The sequence below is a fragment of the Triturus cristatus genome, chromosome 4_1 (genome assembly GCF_964204655.1).
Source record: "Triturus cristatus chromosome 4_1, aTriCri1.1, whole genome shotgun sequence".
In the NCBI taxonomy this organism is placed as follows: domain Eukaryota; kingdom Metazoa; phylum Chordata; class Amphibia; order Caudata; family Salamandridae; genus Triturus; species Triturus cristatus.
In genome coordinates, this window is record NC_140585.1 from 144,146,726 (window position 1) to 144,164,825 (window position 18,100).

The 18,100-nt window shown below is 46.5% G+C and overlaps 2 non-coding genes across 2 annotated transcripts; both read left to right on the forward strand.

Annotated features, from left to right (window-relative positions):
- The first annotated feature begins 3,867 nt into the window (after positions 1-3,867).
- On the forward strand, positions 3,868-3,939 carry TRNAE-UUC (transfer RNA glutamic acid (anticodon UUC)). Its single transcript has one exon. It is a non-coding gene; the product is annotated as a tRNA-Glu (tRNA).
- Positions 3,940-4,674: 735 nt separating this feature from the next.
- Positions 4,675-4,746, forward strand: TRNAQ-CUG (transfer RNA glutamine (anticodon CUG)). Its single transcript has one exon. It is a non-coding gene; the product is annotated as a tRNA-Gln (tRNA).
- The last annotated feature ends 13,354 nt before the right edge of the window (positions 4,747-18,100 follow it).

The following is an 18,100-nucleotide window of genomic DNA, read 5'->3' on the forward strand; positions in this document are numbered from 1 at the left end:
CTCCTCTTTTCCACAGTACCCACACTGCGATCTTCGTGGTGTTCTGGTGGGCCACCTTCCACGGGCTCCACGCGGCATCGTGCGCAGCACATCGGCTCTCTCTGTCTTGACAGTGACTGTCTGTTCTGCTGCGGTATGAAGGGCTGCTTCCATTGCCGACGCCCGGACATCTGATAGTTCGTGCGACCTTGCTAATATCAAGATGCCTTCTAGGGAGATGCGGGGTTGGCGGAGGATCAGGGTCCTCAAGGTTTTGTTCCGGCACCCTTGAATTAACTGTGCACGTGCCTCCTTCACTTGGTCATCCTCTGTGCATGTACTAGCTAGTTCTCGAAGACGGGCATGAAATGCATCCATAGATTCACCGTCTCGCTGACGTGCTTGTCGTAATTTAAACCGCTCATAGTTGGGGTTTAGTTGAGGATCGAAGTGTGCGTTCAATGCTCTGACTGCTGCGTCATAGTCCGTTGCTTGCCCTGTGTTTGGCAGGTGTGCAAACAATTTATAGATTCCGTCCCCTGCGAATTGCAATAGAAGTGATCTTTTGACCTTGTCGTCGGTTTCCCTCGTTGCTATGAAATAGTTATCGACGCGGCCCAGCCATACCTTCCATCTTGGAGACGCCGTTGCGGGGTCAATTAATTCACTAAATGGGGGTAATGCGCTTACTTGTGAGTGTGTGGGCGTCACTAGTGGAGCTGGTGTCACTGGTTGCCGGCTCGTTCCTTCCACCGCTTGGTCCACCATGTTGACCGCTGATTCACTGTCGTGCCACCTCCAGCGCTCCTTCACAAGTCTCTAACAGCAAGATTTAGCGCGCGCTGTGCCCCTTGCGTTGTCTCAGCTGCGTGGTTTACCCCTCACCGACATTGATATTTGTGGTGGCCAACGCTTGTGGTATCTGTAGTCTGGGTGGTGCTCTGTGTCAGTCACCCTGCGCTGTCTGCTGACAAAACACTGTGAGTATGCACTAATTTAGTCCCTTCCGAGTGCACCGCACTGGGAGTGTATGTGAAGTTAGCTGGTTGTCTTTGCCAATGCTTATTTGGCACTCATTCACAGGCTTACGGGATTACATAAGGTCACGCCCGACATACACTTCCCTTGTGGCAGCAAGTGCTTGTTGTGTTGGGCCGTGCCCTCAATTCGGCATCAGAAAACTTCCCCCGATTCATGCAGCATGAGCGCTCTGCAGCGCACGTGTCAGCTCCTCTGCTTACAGGCACTGCGCCGTCACGGTGATGAGAGCGCCAGCCTTGCGTTCACAGTCCTCCGCCGGAGCACGTTTCTTCAAGCACGGGCGCTGACGTGCTCTGTGCCTGGGCAGCCGCCGCTCGTGTACAGGATACAATGCTGCTCCCGCAGACGGTTGCCTTGCCAACGCCGGTGCGCACAGTTCTCGGCGCGTTCGCCGGACTCAGGGACGTGGTTCTGCCTTGCGGGGTAAGATGATGATGAGGGTGTGGGCCCACCCTCGTCGCCAGTGTGGGGATGCGCCAGCGTGGGGACACCGCTACCAGTGAGGCCTACTGATTCCGGGCCACGTGGTGAGGACGGCGGAGAAATAAGGACACATGAGGCAGGTGTACTGGTCTGGGCCGGAAGGTCCCGAGCGACCTCCGCCCTTTTATTTATACTCTCTCTGGCCACGCCTGGCCAGAGAGTGATACATAGTGTGTGTGTGCTTCCGGGGGTCTCCCGCTAGCGTAACAACTAGACCGTTACAATGCCGTAACTTCTCCACTAGTAAGGAGTGAGCAGGGAACACCGATGTGCTGCTGTTACTGCAGTCCAAAATACAACGGACCGCCTGTGCCAGGGCACAAAACAGAGCCGATAGAGACCCGTTTCGAGGCCTCCTTTAAAAAATCTGCTGGTGCTCAGCACCGGTGAGACCCGGCCCACTTAAAGCCCTGAGAATGGGTGAGCAGTGACTGCTTTTGATGATATATTTCATTTATTATTTTGGGATCCAGAAGATAATAATTCGGTTATGTTATCTAGTTATATATGTATAGCGCTCAAACACCAGGTTTCTTGGTATTGGATCAGTTATATTTGATTTTTAATTTATTTAGGGTGTTTCCTGTTTACTTTTGGATACATTCTTGCTGTAGATCCTGGGTAACCTTTGTTATGGTGTATTAAGGGTTCACTTTTTAGGTCCAGATGTTCTTTGTAACATTAAATTCTTAAAAGTGTTTTTGCGGATTGTGCATTTTAATAAAAAAAAATGGTATTCATGTATTCTGGGGTTCAATGTTATCTTATTAAACAATATAATGTCAAACTTCATCAAGTGTTACATTTTATGTTGTTGCTCTGTAATGTTGGTAAAGGTGATTCAGTCACTGGAGGTCACCAATGTCAGCGAGTCCCTGTCTGTGAATGTGAAACACACTCAGACCCCAGGGGGCCCCAGGTGCTGGTCTTAAAGTACAGGGACTGGTCCTTGTAATGGATCTGTTTAAACACCAGAAGCTGACAAGAGGGATGTCCCCTCTGACCTATCAGAGCTCTTATATGCTGTGGGTGTAACAAAGATGGTAATAGGAGGAGACTGGGTTGAAATACAGAGCCATTGTCAGCTCTTTGCCCCTCGGCAGCATCGTCTCAACGTCAGTGTCACCTCCTCTATAAAAGATGTCTGCCAGAAATCCATTCTGTGGGAGTCAGAGGGCAATCAGAAGTTACCGGGCCATAGTTGTATCAACGAGGAGTGTTAACTTCCGGTGCCCCAGGGCCTCCGTACTCTGGGGCCCCAAACTAGGGACCAAGCCCTCCTTTTAGCATCTGACTCTCAGAATAAGAAGACAGAGCAGCCAAAAGCTTACTTGGGGCCACATGTATGAAAGGAACAGATGAGGACAATAAAGTGCACCCTGACACTATTAGCGCACACTTGTTACATCCATTGTAAACATAGATACATATATTGATGAACTTGTTTACATTTTACATGAATAGATTTGGAAACATTTGTACTTCAGAATGTTTAATCTGCCTGCCCAGGCCTAGCTATTTTTAAAGTTTTCTTCATTCGAGTCTTTTAAATTGATTTGAATTTTAGAGAGGAACAACACAGCAGAGAATGACTGCAAATGTGTCTTTACTTGTTTTTAACCTCAAATGTCTACTTTTGTAAAAACACACCGCAGAGGCTCCTCCTCCACTCTCCCAGAATGCTGTGCGGGATTCTTCGGGGTCTGCACCCCTCAAGGCTGCTGATGTCCCATTGCTGCTCCATGGCCCTTTTGGCTGTGGCGGTGCTGCCCCCTGGCGGTCACCCTGTGCATCTGAAGATACCTGGGAAGAAGCCAAGGTGCACCTGAGCTGGTCCTCCTCTGTGAGAACCAATCGAGTGTCAGGACTGGGGTCGGTGCTGTTAGTAAGGGGAGAGGGGGTGCAACTGAAGCCCCCTGGAGGGCAGCCTGGGCCCAGTGACAGGTGCAGGGAGAGTGTGGTTCAAGGAAGCAGCTGGACGGTAACTGGAGAGGGGTCTGTGGGGCCCTCAGCCAGGTGAGGAGAGACAGGAGTGGAGGGGTGTTCTGGGGAGAGGGGCGTGGCTATGTCTGGCTGGGTGGGGGTGGCGGGGGGGTCAGTAAGAGGCAATGCTGGGGCTGCTTCTGTCCTGTGGTCCTGGGCTCTGTGTCTGGAGAAGTTCCAGGGTTGTAAATAATGAGACATGAGCAGGTTGTTGAAACAATCATGACACCTCATTCCTTCTGGTTTGTCAGGAGTGGGGTGTATGTTACCCCATTGATGGTCAGACCCTGAGGGTGGCAATGTAACTTGAAATGTACAGAATGGAGTCTGACAGGAGAGACTTCTCTCACAGAAACAGAGCTGTGATAGTGTCATACAACCTCCCATATGGTCTAGCGGTTAGGATTCCTGGTTTTCACCCAGGCGGCCCGGGTTCGACTCCCGGTATGGGAAGATGATATCTTTTACTACAGGGACATATTAAACTTTCTCTTATTTCCTGCAAACCTAAAATACCCTAAATATTAATACATTTCCCTTCCTTCTCTTCAAGCTGCTATCAGTCTAAAGCCCTTTGAGGTTTGCACGACCCCACAGCTCCTGTTCCCGCCCCAGCCCCTGCTGCACAGCTGCTGTATATTAATGACCGGGAGGAACAAACGTCAGATTAATACTATGAATGGTTATTCGTTGTTTGTCTTTTATTGCACAACAAAGAGTACAGATTATATATAAATAGCGCGTGGATTACAAAGCACCAGTTTCCTGTGCTCTCCCCCTGGAAGATGCGTGTTTATTTCCTGCTCCGCCCGTGCTACCGAAGAGGCGGTTTCAGACTCTGTTTTCTGACATTAATCCAGTGCCTTGTTGTGTTTTAGAGTTTGTTCTATGACACTAAACATCCTCTGTGTTGATTTCTAGAAGATTAAGAATTACCGCATTACACCAACTCTTAGAGCAAGTGAGAGTACTGCCCTAAAAGGACAGTTTAAAGCACCAAATGTGTCATTTTCCGTGTGTTGGGTGAAGAAAAGTTTGGTGTATGCCGTTTTAAGGGTTTAATTTTGAAATAGACTTCTTTGGTGCTGCGTTTAACATACACTGCGACCAATGGAAAGTCTACAAGTGACCGACAGCTGCATCCTGTGTCTTTAGATAATTGAAATGTGACAGGTGGTGCGCAGAGGCGGTTCCATGGTGTAATGGTTAGCACTCTGGACTCTGAATCCAGCGATCCGAGTTCAAATCTCGGTGGGACCTGAGTTGCTTTTGTTATTTACTTAATTTGTTTTGTATTATTCTAGGTATTTAGCAGTGACCAGAGAGCCCATTTCTCTCTCTCTCAGATGACCCCTCCCTTCCTGTTTTCATCCTCCTGGTCTCTGTGGACATATATACATTGGGGAAGAATTACAAGCCCCTTGCGCCACTTTTACGTCACTTTTCCCATGTTAAAAGTGATGCAAAAGTGGTGCAAGGGGCTTGTAAATCTGCCCTATTATCTTTAGGCGGTGCTGGGCATCATGTGATGCTCCACACGGGTGTTTCATCATTTCTGTGCCTATGTGGACACCTTTCTCCTGTGGCTGCACAGCAGTAACACACACAGTGTGGACTTGACTCCACGCACCCTCCACACCGCATAACTTACAAGGAGACACACAGACTGGAAAGCAGTGTGTAAAAGAAAGGCTTTAATAAAGTGTTACCAGATATAAAATAGAAATGTTCTTTCTTTTATTTCTGCACTTTCTTGGTAACTACTCAACATATGAAGGTTGATTACAATTTCACCAAAACTGTTGGCCAAAAAACTGAAATTGAACTTGTTCCTCACGTAAAGCGCTCTAAAGGCAATGGGCCAATGTTTACTCTAACCGTAAAATTTTTTTTTTTAAAAGAGTGCGGCTGAAGCAGTATTTTCACTGGAATATGTCCCTGAGCCCCTGATGGATGGATCAGGTGGACCAGACTTACCCATGACAAAGAAAGACATTGTCTGGCTATGTCATGTGTTACTGTCCCCAAGTAACCCATGGAGGATGTTACACCCAGTGAAAAGAGGCTATACATTTACCATGTGTGCCCATGGAACAGGCTTGCGACACTCCTACCAAGATTGACGGAAGCATCCATTATTACCAATGACATCAGACCATATAATGACCCAACTGGAGACAAAATTAAACTCCGTTCACATTGGACAACATATTCAGACAAGAATGAGACTTTGGTGGAATCAGCACAAACATTATGAGAAGCTTGTAAAGTCTCCCTGAGACGAGAGACAATGAAAGAAACAGAGATTGCTAGAAAAAAAAGGTGAGTAAGCCCTTAAACAGACAGATACAAAAATTGTCAGAATAACAGTTGCCGTAGCAAAATTTTTGTCATTTATATTCCCCAAAGTATGTAAAATCCAGGAAAAATGACGCAATATAGTTTGAAATGCCAGTCTGGCATTTTGCAATTTTTTTTTATGTGTGGATATATTTTGCGCTGAAAAAGCTGTTTAATATGAGGCACAGGGTCAAGACTGATTTGCATATGGCTGGGTTCAAACTGGAATGGCATGGTGAGCAAAAAAACAATGGGTTTAGGCCCAGATCTCTATACCGGGGTGAATGTATGACATTATTCTGCATTCTGTGCATCAATTGTTCTTTTTTACATTTGTCGCCCCAAGTGGGATGGGTATGCCCAGACTTGGGTCCCGTGCTTTCCATGCCACTGGAGTCAAGCTATCCTGGCTGATCGAGGCCAGAGTTAAATTCAAAGCACTCTGTCTGACACACAAAGCCATACACAACAGGGGCCCCAGTAAAATTAGTAGCTTGGTGGGCCTTTATGTCACTAACAGAAGCATCAGATCCTGCTCTGATCGCTTATTAAAAATAATCATAATCAAGCGAGCCAGATGGGGTGGCAGATCCTTGGCGCGTCTGGCACCCAAGCCGTGGAGTTCTCTTCCACATGAATTTAAGCGTCTGGAATCAGAATCAACTTTCCGAAAAAAAGGTGAAAACCTGACTTTTCCAGCAGCGCCACTAATCCCCTCTAACTTCTGTCTCTTATCGGACACCCAGTGCTGGGAAGCCCTTTGGCAGCTTTGCACTCTATAAATCCCATAAACATGAACAAACATAACCAACTCCCAGAATGCAGTTTAAACACCTGAGCTACATTTAGTCGTCATGCCTGGACCTGGGAAATATACAATCTCTGGTGAGGAAGGTGGGGAGTGCACGTCCAGCTCAGTGGTACTTTTACTTTCACAACGTGAATGTAAGTTCTAAACCATTACACTTAAAGGGCCAGATTTACAATAACAGGCGCATCCCTGCATATTAGCAGGGATGCGCCAGTTATTTTGCGTGACTCAGAAAGCCCCTTGCGCCACCATGGATGCGCCGCATTTAAAACGCGGCGCACTGTGGCGCAAGGATAGACAGATGCGTGACGCATCTGTTGCCGTAAGGGTGACACAGTTCTGGAGTTGTGTCGCAAGCGCGACACAACTCCAGCACTGCCCAGGGGTGCCCTATACCATACATGCTGCGTCACTCCTTACGCCTGCTTCAAGCAGGCGTAAAGATTTGACGCAGCTGGGACGTAAAAGTGACTCAGTGAAATCTTGTAGATTTCACTGCGTCACTTTTACGGGGCTTCCTTGCGATGGAACGCCCACCCTGCATACATTATACCTGACGCAGGTATAATGTAGCGCAGGGCTTTACAACGTGATGCATCTCGCTAGATGCGTCACGTTGTAAAAATGTTGCATAGTGGCGCATTGTTTACGCCACCGCTGCGTCACAAAAGTGATGCAACTGCGGCGTAAAGGTGCCGCAAGGGGCTTGTGAATCTGCCACAAAGAGTTTAAAAAAGATTCACTTTCATATAAAACAATTCCTCATTAGGGGCCCGAGCCATCATTTAATTTGTTACTTGAAAAAAAACAGCCTTCAATGCATTTTATAGATCATGTAGTCCTTCGATTTTGATGTAAATAATAAACCTTCGTGTACGTTTCTTTTTTCAATAAAGTACACAGAAGCTTAGAATGAAAAGGCAGACATCCTTCCCAAAAAGTGTCAGATTTAAAAATTGCCCGTGATTGATTTGAAAAGTTATGAGACTGCATTAGTAAATCTTTGACTTCTAGGAGATGATGTCATTAATGAAAAGCGTCAGATTCTAGATGACATTGTAAATAAAGGTAGAGTTGTCATGCTTTAAAAAATGCGATGGAATCCTCCCTGTCGGGGAATTGAACCCCGGTCTCCCGCGTGACAGGCGGGGATACTGACCACTATACTAACGAGGAACAGCTGCACCTGATCTCGCTGAGCCGCTCCTCCTGTGGCTGAAAACCCGCCTGTCCATTCTCATATGCTACGAATTTGTGCCATTTATCAACTCCTTCACACCAACACAGGGGCCCACAGGCTCAACAAACACACACACACTCCCTCACACAATACACTCACAAACACACTCCTCCCTCACACCCCACAAGAACCGTCTCACCCCCTAGCAGACACTCTCAGCAGCGCTCTCAGCAGCATCACCTGATGCCAGAGTCAAAGCAACCAGCTCCCAGGGCTGCTTCTGACTGGGCCCGGCCTGGCTCTTCAGCCCAGGGGCCCCTGGCTCTGTCTGATGCTGGAGGATTGCAGCGGGGGCTGCACACAGGGAGTGGCGAGGGAGACCCTCCCACCCGAGCAGTAGGAGAGAGCTGGGTTGTAAAGGAGAAGAGAGGAGGCAGGAAAAGCCCAGGTGTGTGAGTGGCTGAGAAAGAGGCGCTTTCTAATGTAAAAGAGTTAAGAATTTGCAAAAATCCTTCGGGACGGATTTGAACCAGCCTCCAAAGGCTGTCCAGCACTTCACTGCAGTCCTCCGATCTGCCAACTGAGCTATCAGGGGCTCAGCTGGGGTGATGTGACAAAGGGCGGTATATGGTATGAGAAGTGGGCATAGTGCCAATATCGGCAACAGTTATCACAACACACATAAGTACATAAATAAAAACACACGACACTGAATGTAAGTGGAGAAATATTGCTGCAGGTTTATTAGCATAAGCAATATGCAAACATGGTGGGTTATCTTACGGGCGATCCCAGGGCAGGCCAGCCCCTATGCCGCCTGCCCGTCTGATAAGCCTAGAGTCACCATGGCAACGCCAATTGGTGTATACCTAATGTTGGGAGGGTCCCCCCCTCCCACCCGTGGACCACCAGTCCACTTGCTTCACACGCCCCCCCGTGATGGGTGGGCGGAGCATACATGGCAGCCCCCGGTTGCTCAGACCCACAACCGCCTGTCGGATAGCGGGGCGCCGTCGGTCTTCCAGTGGACACGCTAAACATCCCTGGGTATCCTGGCTTAGCACCACGCGGTGCTGCTGCATGCTATACCCCTTGGTATGTGCAGACCCTGGATCGCCCTGTAACTCCTCCTGCAACACAAAGTGAGAATTGTTAGAAAACCTGGCCCCCCCTTTGTCCCTCCGGATGCCGGGTAAGCGGATGGGCGGGCAAGGCGAACGAGCGGACAAGAGGGCGAGGAGGGGGCGGAGACAGAATATGTACCCCCCCTGGCTCCTCCCCGCCGGAAGCAGCTATCTGCTGGGGTCTCCCTTGGTCTATCCCAGGGACACGACCTCCCACCCCTGTGCCTTCCTGTGGCACTAAGGCGGCCGCCCTCAAAGGGGCGGGCCGCTGCGCAACCCCCCCCCCGGGCAGCCTTACATAGTGCCAATATCGGCAACAGTTATCACAACACATATAAGTACATAAATAAAAACACACGACACTGAATGTAAGTGGAGAAATATTGCTGCAGGTTTATTAGCATAAGCAATATGCAAACATGGTGGGTTATCTTACGGGCGATCCCAGGGCAGGCCAGCCCCTATGCCGCCTGCCCGTCTGATAAGCCTAGAGTCACCATGGCAACGCCAATTGGTGTATACCTAATGTTGGGAGGGTCCCCCCCTCCCACCCGTGGACCACCAGTCCACTTGCTTCACACGCCCCCCGTGATGGGTGGGCGGAGCATACATGGCAGCCCCCGGTTGCTCAGACCCACAACCGCCTGTCGGATAGCGGGGCGCCGTCGGTCTTCCAGTGGACACGCTAAACATCCCTGGGTATCCTGGCTTAGCACCACGCGGTGCTGCTGCATGCTATACCCCTTGGTATGTGCAGACCCTGGATCGCCCTGTAACTCCTCCACAGCCTTGGGAGTGGCCAACGTCACTACCAGGGCCCCCCCACCAAGGTAGCCTATTTCCTTACAACCTGCTGCAGCCAAAGCTTCCCCTCGGTCCACAGGAAAGGATCCATGCCTAAACTAGAGAGGTGCACCCCATCTCCCTCCAAACACCCTGTGGACTCGGCGTGTATAAGACCATGCCTGATGAAGCCAGAAACCATTTATTGCCGGGCTTCTCCCAGGTCCAGCCAAAACAAGTCTTAACCAATACCAGGGCGAGGAGGGGGCGGAGACAGAATATGTACCCCCCCTGGCTCCTCCCCGCCGGAAGCAGCTATCTGCTGGGGTCTCCCTTGGTCTATCCCAGGGACACGACCTCCCACCCCTGTGCCTTCCTGTGGCACTAAGGCGGCCGCCCTCAAAGGGGCGGGCCGCTGCGCAACCCCCCCCCCGGGCAGCCTTACACAGAGGCTGCCCTTCTAGACATCTTTCTGTTTCTAATCACTTGGTAAAGCTGCAAACCCGACAGATATTTAGCTATTTAACTTATAGGGAGAATGGACAGGGTTTTAAGTGGAATGAAAAAACTGGGGGGGGTCTCTCAAGGGGGCGTGGTATAATAATTAAAGGGCGTGGCTTAAAAACACGTCAGCTAAAAGTCTGGCTTCCCATAGTGTATCGCCAGACTTGTATTTTGCTGTTTCTCATTGCATCCAGATATATGATACACCAAGTAACATCATACCTGCAACAAGTCAGCACTATTGGCTTTGTCAATGGTTGTTAGTTGCATAGATAAATAAGCAGCAACTATGTTTTTTATATAATATTGAAAAAGCTTCCACTTGAAGCCCTGGTGACACCATGACAATGCTGCTTCTCCCGAGTTTCAAAAAGAGAAGGGAAATCCAGAGAGGCAATGACTCTCTTTAAAGGATTTTCCTTCCCCTACACGCTCACCTGGCATGACGTCATGCCTGTGGAGATGCGCCAGCGTGGGGACACCGCTACCAGTGAGGCCTACTGATGCCGGGCCACGTGGTGAGGACGGCGGAGAAATAAGGACACATGAGGCAGGTGTACTGGTCTGGGCCGGAAGGTCCCGAGCGACCTCCGCCCTTTTATTTATACTCTCTCTGGCCACGCCTGGCCAGAGAGTGATACATAGTGTGTGTGTGCTTCCGGGGGTCTCCCGCTAGCGTAACAACTAGACCGTTACAATGCCGTAACTTCTCCACTAGTAAGGAGTGAGCAGGGAACACCGATGTGCTGCTGTTACTGCAGTCCAAAATACAACGGACCGCCTGTGCCAGGGCACAAAACAGAGCCGATAGAGACCCGTTTCGAGGCCTCCTTTAAAAAATCTGCTGGTGCTCAGCACCGGTGAGACCCGTCCCACTTAAAGCCCTGAGAATGGGTGAGCAGTGACTGCTTTTGATGATATATTTCATTTATTATTTTGGGATCCAGAAGTTAATAATTGGGTTATGTTATCTAGTTATATATATATATATATATAGATATATGTATAGCGCTCCAACACCAGGTTTCTTGGTATTGGATCAGTTATATTTGATTTTTAATTTATTTAGGGTGTTTCCTGTTTACTTTAGGATACATTCTTGCTGTAGATCCTGGGTAACCTTTGTTATGGTGTATTAAGGGTTCACTTTTAAGGTCCAGATGTTCTTTGTAACATTAAATTCTTAAAAGTGTTTTTGCGGATTGTGCATTTTAATTTTAAAAAATGGTATTCATGTATTCTGGGGTTCAATGTTATCTTATTAAACAATATAATGTCAAACTTCATCAAGTGTTACACTTTATGTTTCTGGTCCGTAGGGACTGGTCCTTGTAATAGGATCTGTTTAAACACCAGAAGGTGACAAGAGGGATTTCCCCTCTGACCTATCAGAGCTCTTATATGCTGTGGGTGTAACAAACATGGTAATAGGAGGAGACTGGGTTGAAATGCTGAGCCATTGTCAGCCCTTTGCCCCTCGGCAGCATCGTCTCAACGTCAGTGTCACCTCCTCTATAAAAGATGTCTGCCAGAAATCCAGTCTGTGGTGGTCAGAGGGCAATCAGAGGTTACTGGGCCATAGTTGTATCAAGGAGGGGTGTTTACTTCCGGTGCCCCAGGGCCTCCGTACTCTGGGGCCCCAAACTAGGGACCAAGCCCTCCTTTTAGCATCTGACTCTCAGAAAAACAAGACAGAGCAGCCAAAAGCTTACTTGGGGCCACATGGATGAAAGGAACAAATGGGGACAATAAAGTGCACCCTGACCCTATTAGCGCACACTTGTTACATCCATTGTAAACATAGATACATATATTGATGAACTTGTTTACATTTTACATGAATAAATTTGGAAACATTTGTACTTCAGAATGTTTAATCTGCCTGCCCAGGCCTAGCTATTTTTAAAGTTTTCTCCATTCGAGTCTTTTAAATTGATTTGAATTTTAGAGAGGAACAACACAGCAGAGAATGACTGCAAATGTGTCTTTACTTGTTTTTAACCTCATATGTTTAGTTTTGTAAAAACACACCGCAGAGGCTCCTCCTCCGCTCTCGCAGAAGGCAGGGCCGGATTATTCGGGGTCTGCACCCCTCAAGGCTACTGATGTCCCATTGCTGCTCCATGGCCCTGTGGGCTGTGAGTGCTGCCCCCTGGCGGTCACCCTGTGCATCTGAAGATACCTGGGAAGAAGCCAGGGTGCACCTGAGCTGGTCCTCCTCTGTGTGAACCAATCGAGTGTCAGGACTGGGGTCGGTGCTGTTAGTAGGGGGAGAGGGGGTGCAACTGAAGCCCCCTGGAGGGCAGCCTGGGGCCTGTGACAGGTGCAGGGAGAGTGTGGTTCAAGGATCTGCTGGAAGGTAACTGGAGAGGGGTCTGTGGGGCCCTCAGCCAGGTGAGGAGACACAGGAGTGAAGGGGTGTCCTGGGGAGAGGGGCGTGGCTTTGTCTGGCTGGTGGGGGGGGCAGTAAGAGGCAATGCTGGGGCTGCTGCTGTCCTCTGGTCCTGGGCTCTGTGTCTGGAGAAGTTCCAGGGTTGTAAATAATGAGACATGAGCAGGTTGTTGAACAAATCATGACCCCTCATTCCTTCTGGTTTGTCAGGAGTGGGGTGCATGTTACCCCATTGATTGTCAGACCCTGAGGTTGGCAATGTAACTTGAAGTGTACAGAATGGAGTCTGACAGGAGAGACTTCTCTCACAGAAACTGAGCTGTGCCATGTTATGCAACCTCCCATATGGTCTAGCGGTTAGGATTCCTGGTTTTCACCCTAGGGGCCTGGGTTCGACTCCCAGTATAGGAAGATCACCTATTTTACTACAGGGACATATTAAACTTCCTCTTATTTCCTACAAACCTAAAAGACCCTAAATATTAATACATTTCCCTTCCTTCTCTTCCGCTGCTATCAGTCTAAAGCCCTTTGAGGTTTGCACCCCAGCCCTTGCTGCACAGCTGCTGTAGTAATAATGATCCTGAGGAACAAACGTCAGATTAATACTACGAAGCGTTATTCGTTGTTTGTCTTTTATTGCACAACAAAGAGTACAGATTATATATAAATAGCGCCTGGATTACAAAGCACAAAGGGGCATATCAACAACAACCGGCGATAATTATCGCTAAGCGCACTTAGCGCTAGGATAATTATCGCCGGCTAGCGTTGATTTTTATCACTGAGATAGCCTGCTATTAGCAACGCTTATCTCAATAGCGATAAAAATCCTCACGCTAAGTGGCTAACGTGAGATTATCGCTGGAAACCCAGCGATAATCTCACGTTAGCTTGTTGATAGGGACAGACAAATTTAGCCATGATATCCTCCTTCCATAGGATATCATGGCTAAGTCAGAAAAATACCAGACGTAAAAAAGCAGCGTTAACCGCGGTTAGCGCTGCTTTTTTTGTCTCTAACAGGGTTAGCGATATTCTTGATAATAGGAGAAATGTCGCTTAGCGACATTTCTCCTATTATTTTACTCTGGAACGCTCCCTTTGCATCTCATTAGAGATGGAAGGGGAAGCGTAGTGAAAAAGGGTGCTAACATGCAAATTTGCATGTTAGCACCCTGTTGTTGATAGGGTGCTAGTTTTATCTCTGCTTTTTTGGCTTTTAAAGCCAAAAAAGCAGAGATAAAGCCCTTGTTGATAGGCCCCTAAGGGGCATATTATCAAGCTAGGCGATAAAATTATCGCGGCTTTAGCGGCAGCAAACTGACGCTAAAACGGCGATAATGGGCTTGATAATATGCTATATGGAATTCCAATTGAAGCCCATGTTAGATGTGAAGGGCATCTAACATGGGCTTCAATTGGAATGCCATAGAGCATATTATCAAGCCCATTATCGCCGTTTTAGCGGCAGTTTTCTGCCGCTAAAGCGGTGATAATTTTATCGCCTGGCTTGATAATATGCCCCCAGTTTCCTTTGTTCTCACCGTGGAAGATGCTCGTTTTATTTCCTGCTCCGCCCGTGCTACGGAAGAGGCGGTTTCAGACTCTGTTTTCTGACATAAATCCTGTGCCTTGTGTTTTAGAGTCTGTTTTATGATATTAAACCTGCTCTGTGTTGATTTCTAGAAGATTAAGATGTAGGAAGTTTCCGCCTTACACAAACTCTTAGAGCAAGTGAGAGTACTGCCCTAAAAGGACAGTTTAAAGCACCAAATGTGTCATTTTCCATGTGTTTGGGTAAACAAAAGTTTGGTGTATGGTGTTTTAAGGGCTTAATTGTGAAATAGACTTCTTTGGTGCCGCGTTTAACATACACTGCTGAGCAATAGAAAGTCTACAAGTGACCGACAGCTGCATCCTGTGTCTTTAGATGATGTAAATGTGACAGGTGCAGGGTAGAGGTGGTTCCATGGTGTACTGGTTAGCACTCTGGATTCTGAATCCAGTGATCCGAGTTCAAATCTCGGTGGGACCTGAGCTGTTTTGTTATTTACTTAATTTGTTTTGTATTATTCTAGGTATTTAGCAGTGACCAGAGAGCCCATTTCTCACTCTCAGATGACCCCTCCCTTCCTGTTTTCATCCTCCTGGTCTCTGTGGACATATATACATTATCTTTAGGCGGTGCTGAGCATCACGTGATGCTCCACACGGGTGTTTCATCATTTCTGTGTCTGTGTAGACACCTTTCTCCTGTGGCTGCACAGCAGTAACACGCACAGTGTGGATCGGACTCCACGCACCCTCCACGCCGCATAACTTACAAGGAGACACACAAACGGCAAACCAGTGTGTAAAAGAAAGGCTTTAATAAAGTGTTACCAGATATAAAATAGAAATGTTCTTTCTTTTATTTCTGCACTTTCTTGGTAACTATTCAACATATGAAGGGTGATGACAATTTCACCAAAACTGTTGGCCAAACACTGAAATTGAACCTGCTCCTCACGTAAAGCGCTCTAATGGCAATGGGCCAATTTACGCTAACCGCAAAAAAAAAAAAAGAGTGCGGCTGAAGCGGTATTTTCACTGGAATATGTCCCTGGGCTCCTGATGGATGGATCAGGCGGACCAGACTTACCCATGACAAAGAAAGACATTGTCTGGAGATGTCATGTCTTACTGTCCCCAAGTAACCCATGGAGGATGCTACACCCAGCAAAAAGAGGCTATACATTTACCAAGTGTGTCCATGGAACAGGCTGGCGACACTCCTACCAAGATTGACGGAAGCATCCATGATTACCAATGACATCAGACCATGTCATGACCCAACTGGAGACAAAATTAAACTCCGTTCACATTGGACAACATATGCAGACCAGAATGAGAGTTTGGTGGAATCAGCACAAACATTATGAGTAGCATGTAAAGTCTCACTGAGACGAGAGACAATGAAAGAAACAGAGATTGCTAGAAAAAAAAGGCGAGGAAGGCCTTAAACAGACAGAAACAAAAATTGTCAGAATAACAGTTGCCGAAGGAAAATTTGAGTCATTTATATTCCCCAAAGTATGTAAAATCCCAGAAAAATGACGCAATATAGTTTGAAATGCCAGTCCGGCATTTTGCAATTTTTTCTTTATGTGTGGACGTATTTTGCGCTGAAAAAAGTAATGCAGCATTGCCTGCGATGCAAATAGCATGCACTAGTCTTCTGTTAGATCATATTTTTGCGTTCTGTTGGATCACGTTGTTCCCAAGCTGCCGCAATAAGATTTTTATCCAAACACAATCTCAATTACATGATGTGGCATCATTTTTTAGTCTCAAGCATTCCACATAACAAGCCAGGCCGTGCGGCCACCTTAGCCCCGCAGATAGCTAAAGGCTGTGCGAGGCGTGAGGTAGGCCTACTAAGGTATGTGAAATAAAGAAGAGCCTTCACAGGTTTCTTGAAGTTTGGTGGTAGTTTATTCATCAAGCAGCATCCCAGCAGAGAGTTGCTTCTTCAACTTCAATCTCTCTCTTCTAACTGTTTATCCTGGAACATATCATCACTTCCATTCTATTTGTATCTAAGTAACAGGCCTATGACATAAGCAGTAGACATCTCTACATATCTCCTTTTCATACAGTACAACAACATGAGAATAAACAATTACAAGGATATAAGTAAAGAACAAAATAAAGAGATTAATCAGTATAATAAAATATAAAAATAAACTTCGAGAATCTATACCCAATATTCTCCAGGTACATTTTCCAATTGATATCTTATGGTCGACATACTTTGCAAACATTCCCTAAACTCTAAGTTGTACCATCTTCCAAATTGACAACATTAGATTTTACATCTTTGACTTGAAAAGGTCCTATATATTTGCTTTCACCTTTACGAACCCATTCATTTTTTCGTACAACAACCCAATCTCCCACTTGAATATGCACTTGTTTTACAACTTTTCTGGAGTCGTATACACTTTTCATCTTTTCTTGACCCTCTTCCACTTTTTTCAACACTTGTTCACGGTCAACCCATATCCTTTCCTTCTTACACAACCATACAGGACATTCTTTTTTTCATGGTTCTCTTCCCTTTAGAGACACAAAAGGAGCTACTCCAGTACTGGAATGGGGATCCACATCATTTTCCTCAACTTTTGTCTCCAAGACAATCCATTTTACAACTTTGGACTTATCACTATTCAAGCAAAACTGGCAATCTTTCACTAAGGCTTCAACTTCAGTATCAACCCCAGGCCACCAGAAGGATTCCCGAACTCTTCGTTTTGACATTCCCTGACCTGGATGACCTTCATGAATTATCTCAAGAATATGTTTCCTTATGTCTCTAGGAGGCACAATTTGCCATCTCCTCATAATGTTCCCATTGCATAGACTCAATTCTTCCCTGACCTTAAAAAATTCCATTAAATTTGAATCCTTGTTATCCTCAAAACTCCAACCTTCAACAATCCTAGATTCCACTTTTTTCAATACTGAATCACTTTCCATGGCCCTGCTCCATCCTTCACATGACAAAGCAAGGACTCCTGTCTTCCCACAAATCTCACTATTTATATCACCACAAATTTCATTACAATCTTCATCCAAAGGCATTCTTGATAAACAATCAGCAATCACATTTTTATTTCCCTTAACATACTCAACTTCATAATTGAATTCCATAACAGATAGTAACCATCTACAAATTCTTGGGGTTATACTTCCTTCCAATCCCTTTCCGCCTTTGAAGATCTACAATAATGGCTTAAGATCAGTACGCATTCTGAAAGGAAGACCCCATAGATAAAACTTGAAGTGGCACATTCCCCAACAACACGCTAAAGCTTCCCTCTCAATTACTGAGTAAGACCTTTCCGCCCCCTGTAATCTTCTTGAGGTAAAGCTAATGATTCTTTCTTCACCACCAACCATCTGTGACAACACTGCCCCAATGCCAACACCACTAGCATCAGTGGTTAAGAATGTTCTCCCACCGACTTTAAAGCGTCCTAATGTGGGTGCTTCAGATATCCTTTTTTTATGAGTTCAAAACCTTCTTTACATTTATTAGACCATTTGAATCTAACATTTTTTTCATAATTTCCCTCAAGGGCTCAACAATCTCAGTAAAACTATTTACATATTTCGAGCAATACTCTGCAAGTCCTAAGAATGATCTAAGTTCATCCTTATTTGTTGGTTCGGGTGCCATCGTAATTGCTTTAATAATACTTTTTTTTGGTCTTATGCCCTCTGAACTTCATGTCCTAAATAATCAACTTTGGTCTTCCTCAATTGACATTTTTCTCTTTTTATAGTTAAATTATATTTCTCCTGTCTTATCATTGCCTCTTCAAATAACTTGTCATGATCAAAATAATCATTTCCAGCAATTAAGATGTCATCCTGGAAACACCAAACCTTCCTCATGTCACCAAAAATGTTTTTCATTGCTCTCTGAAAGACGG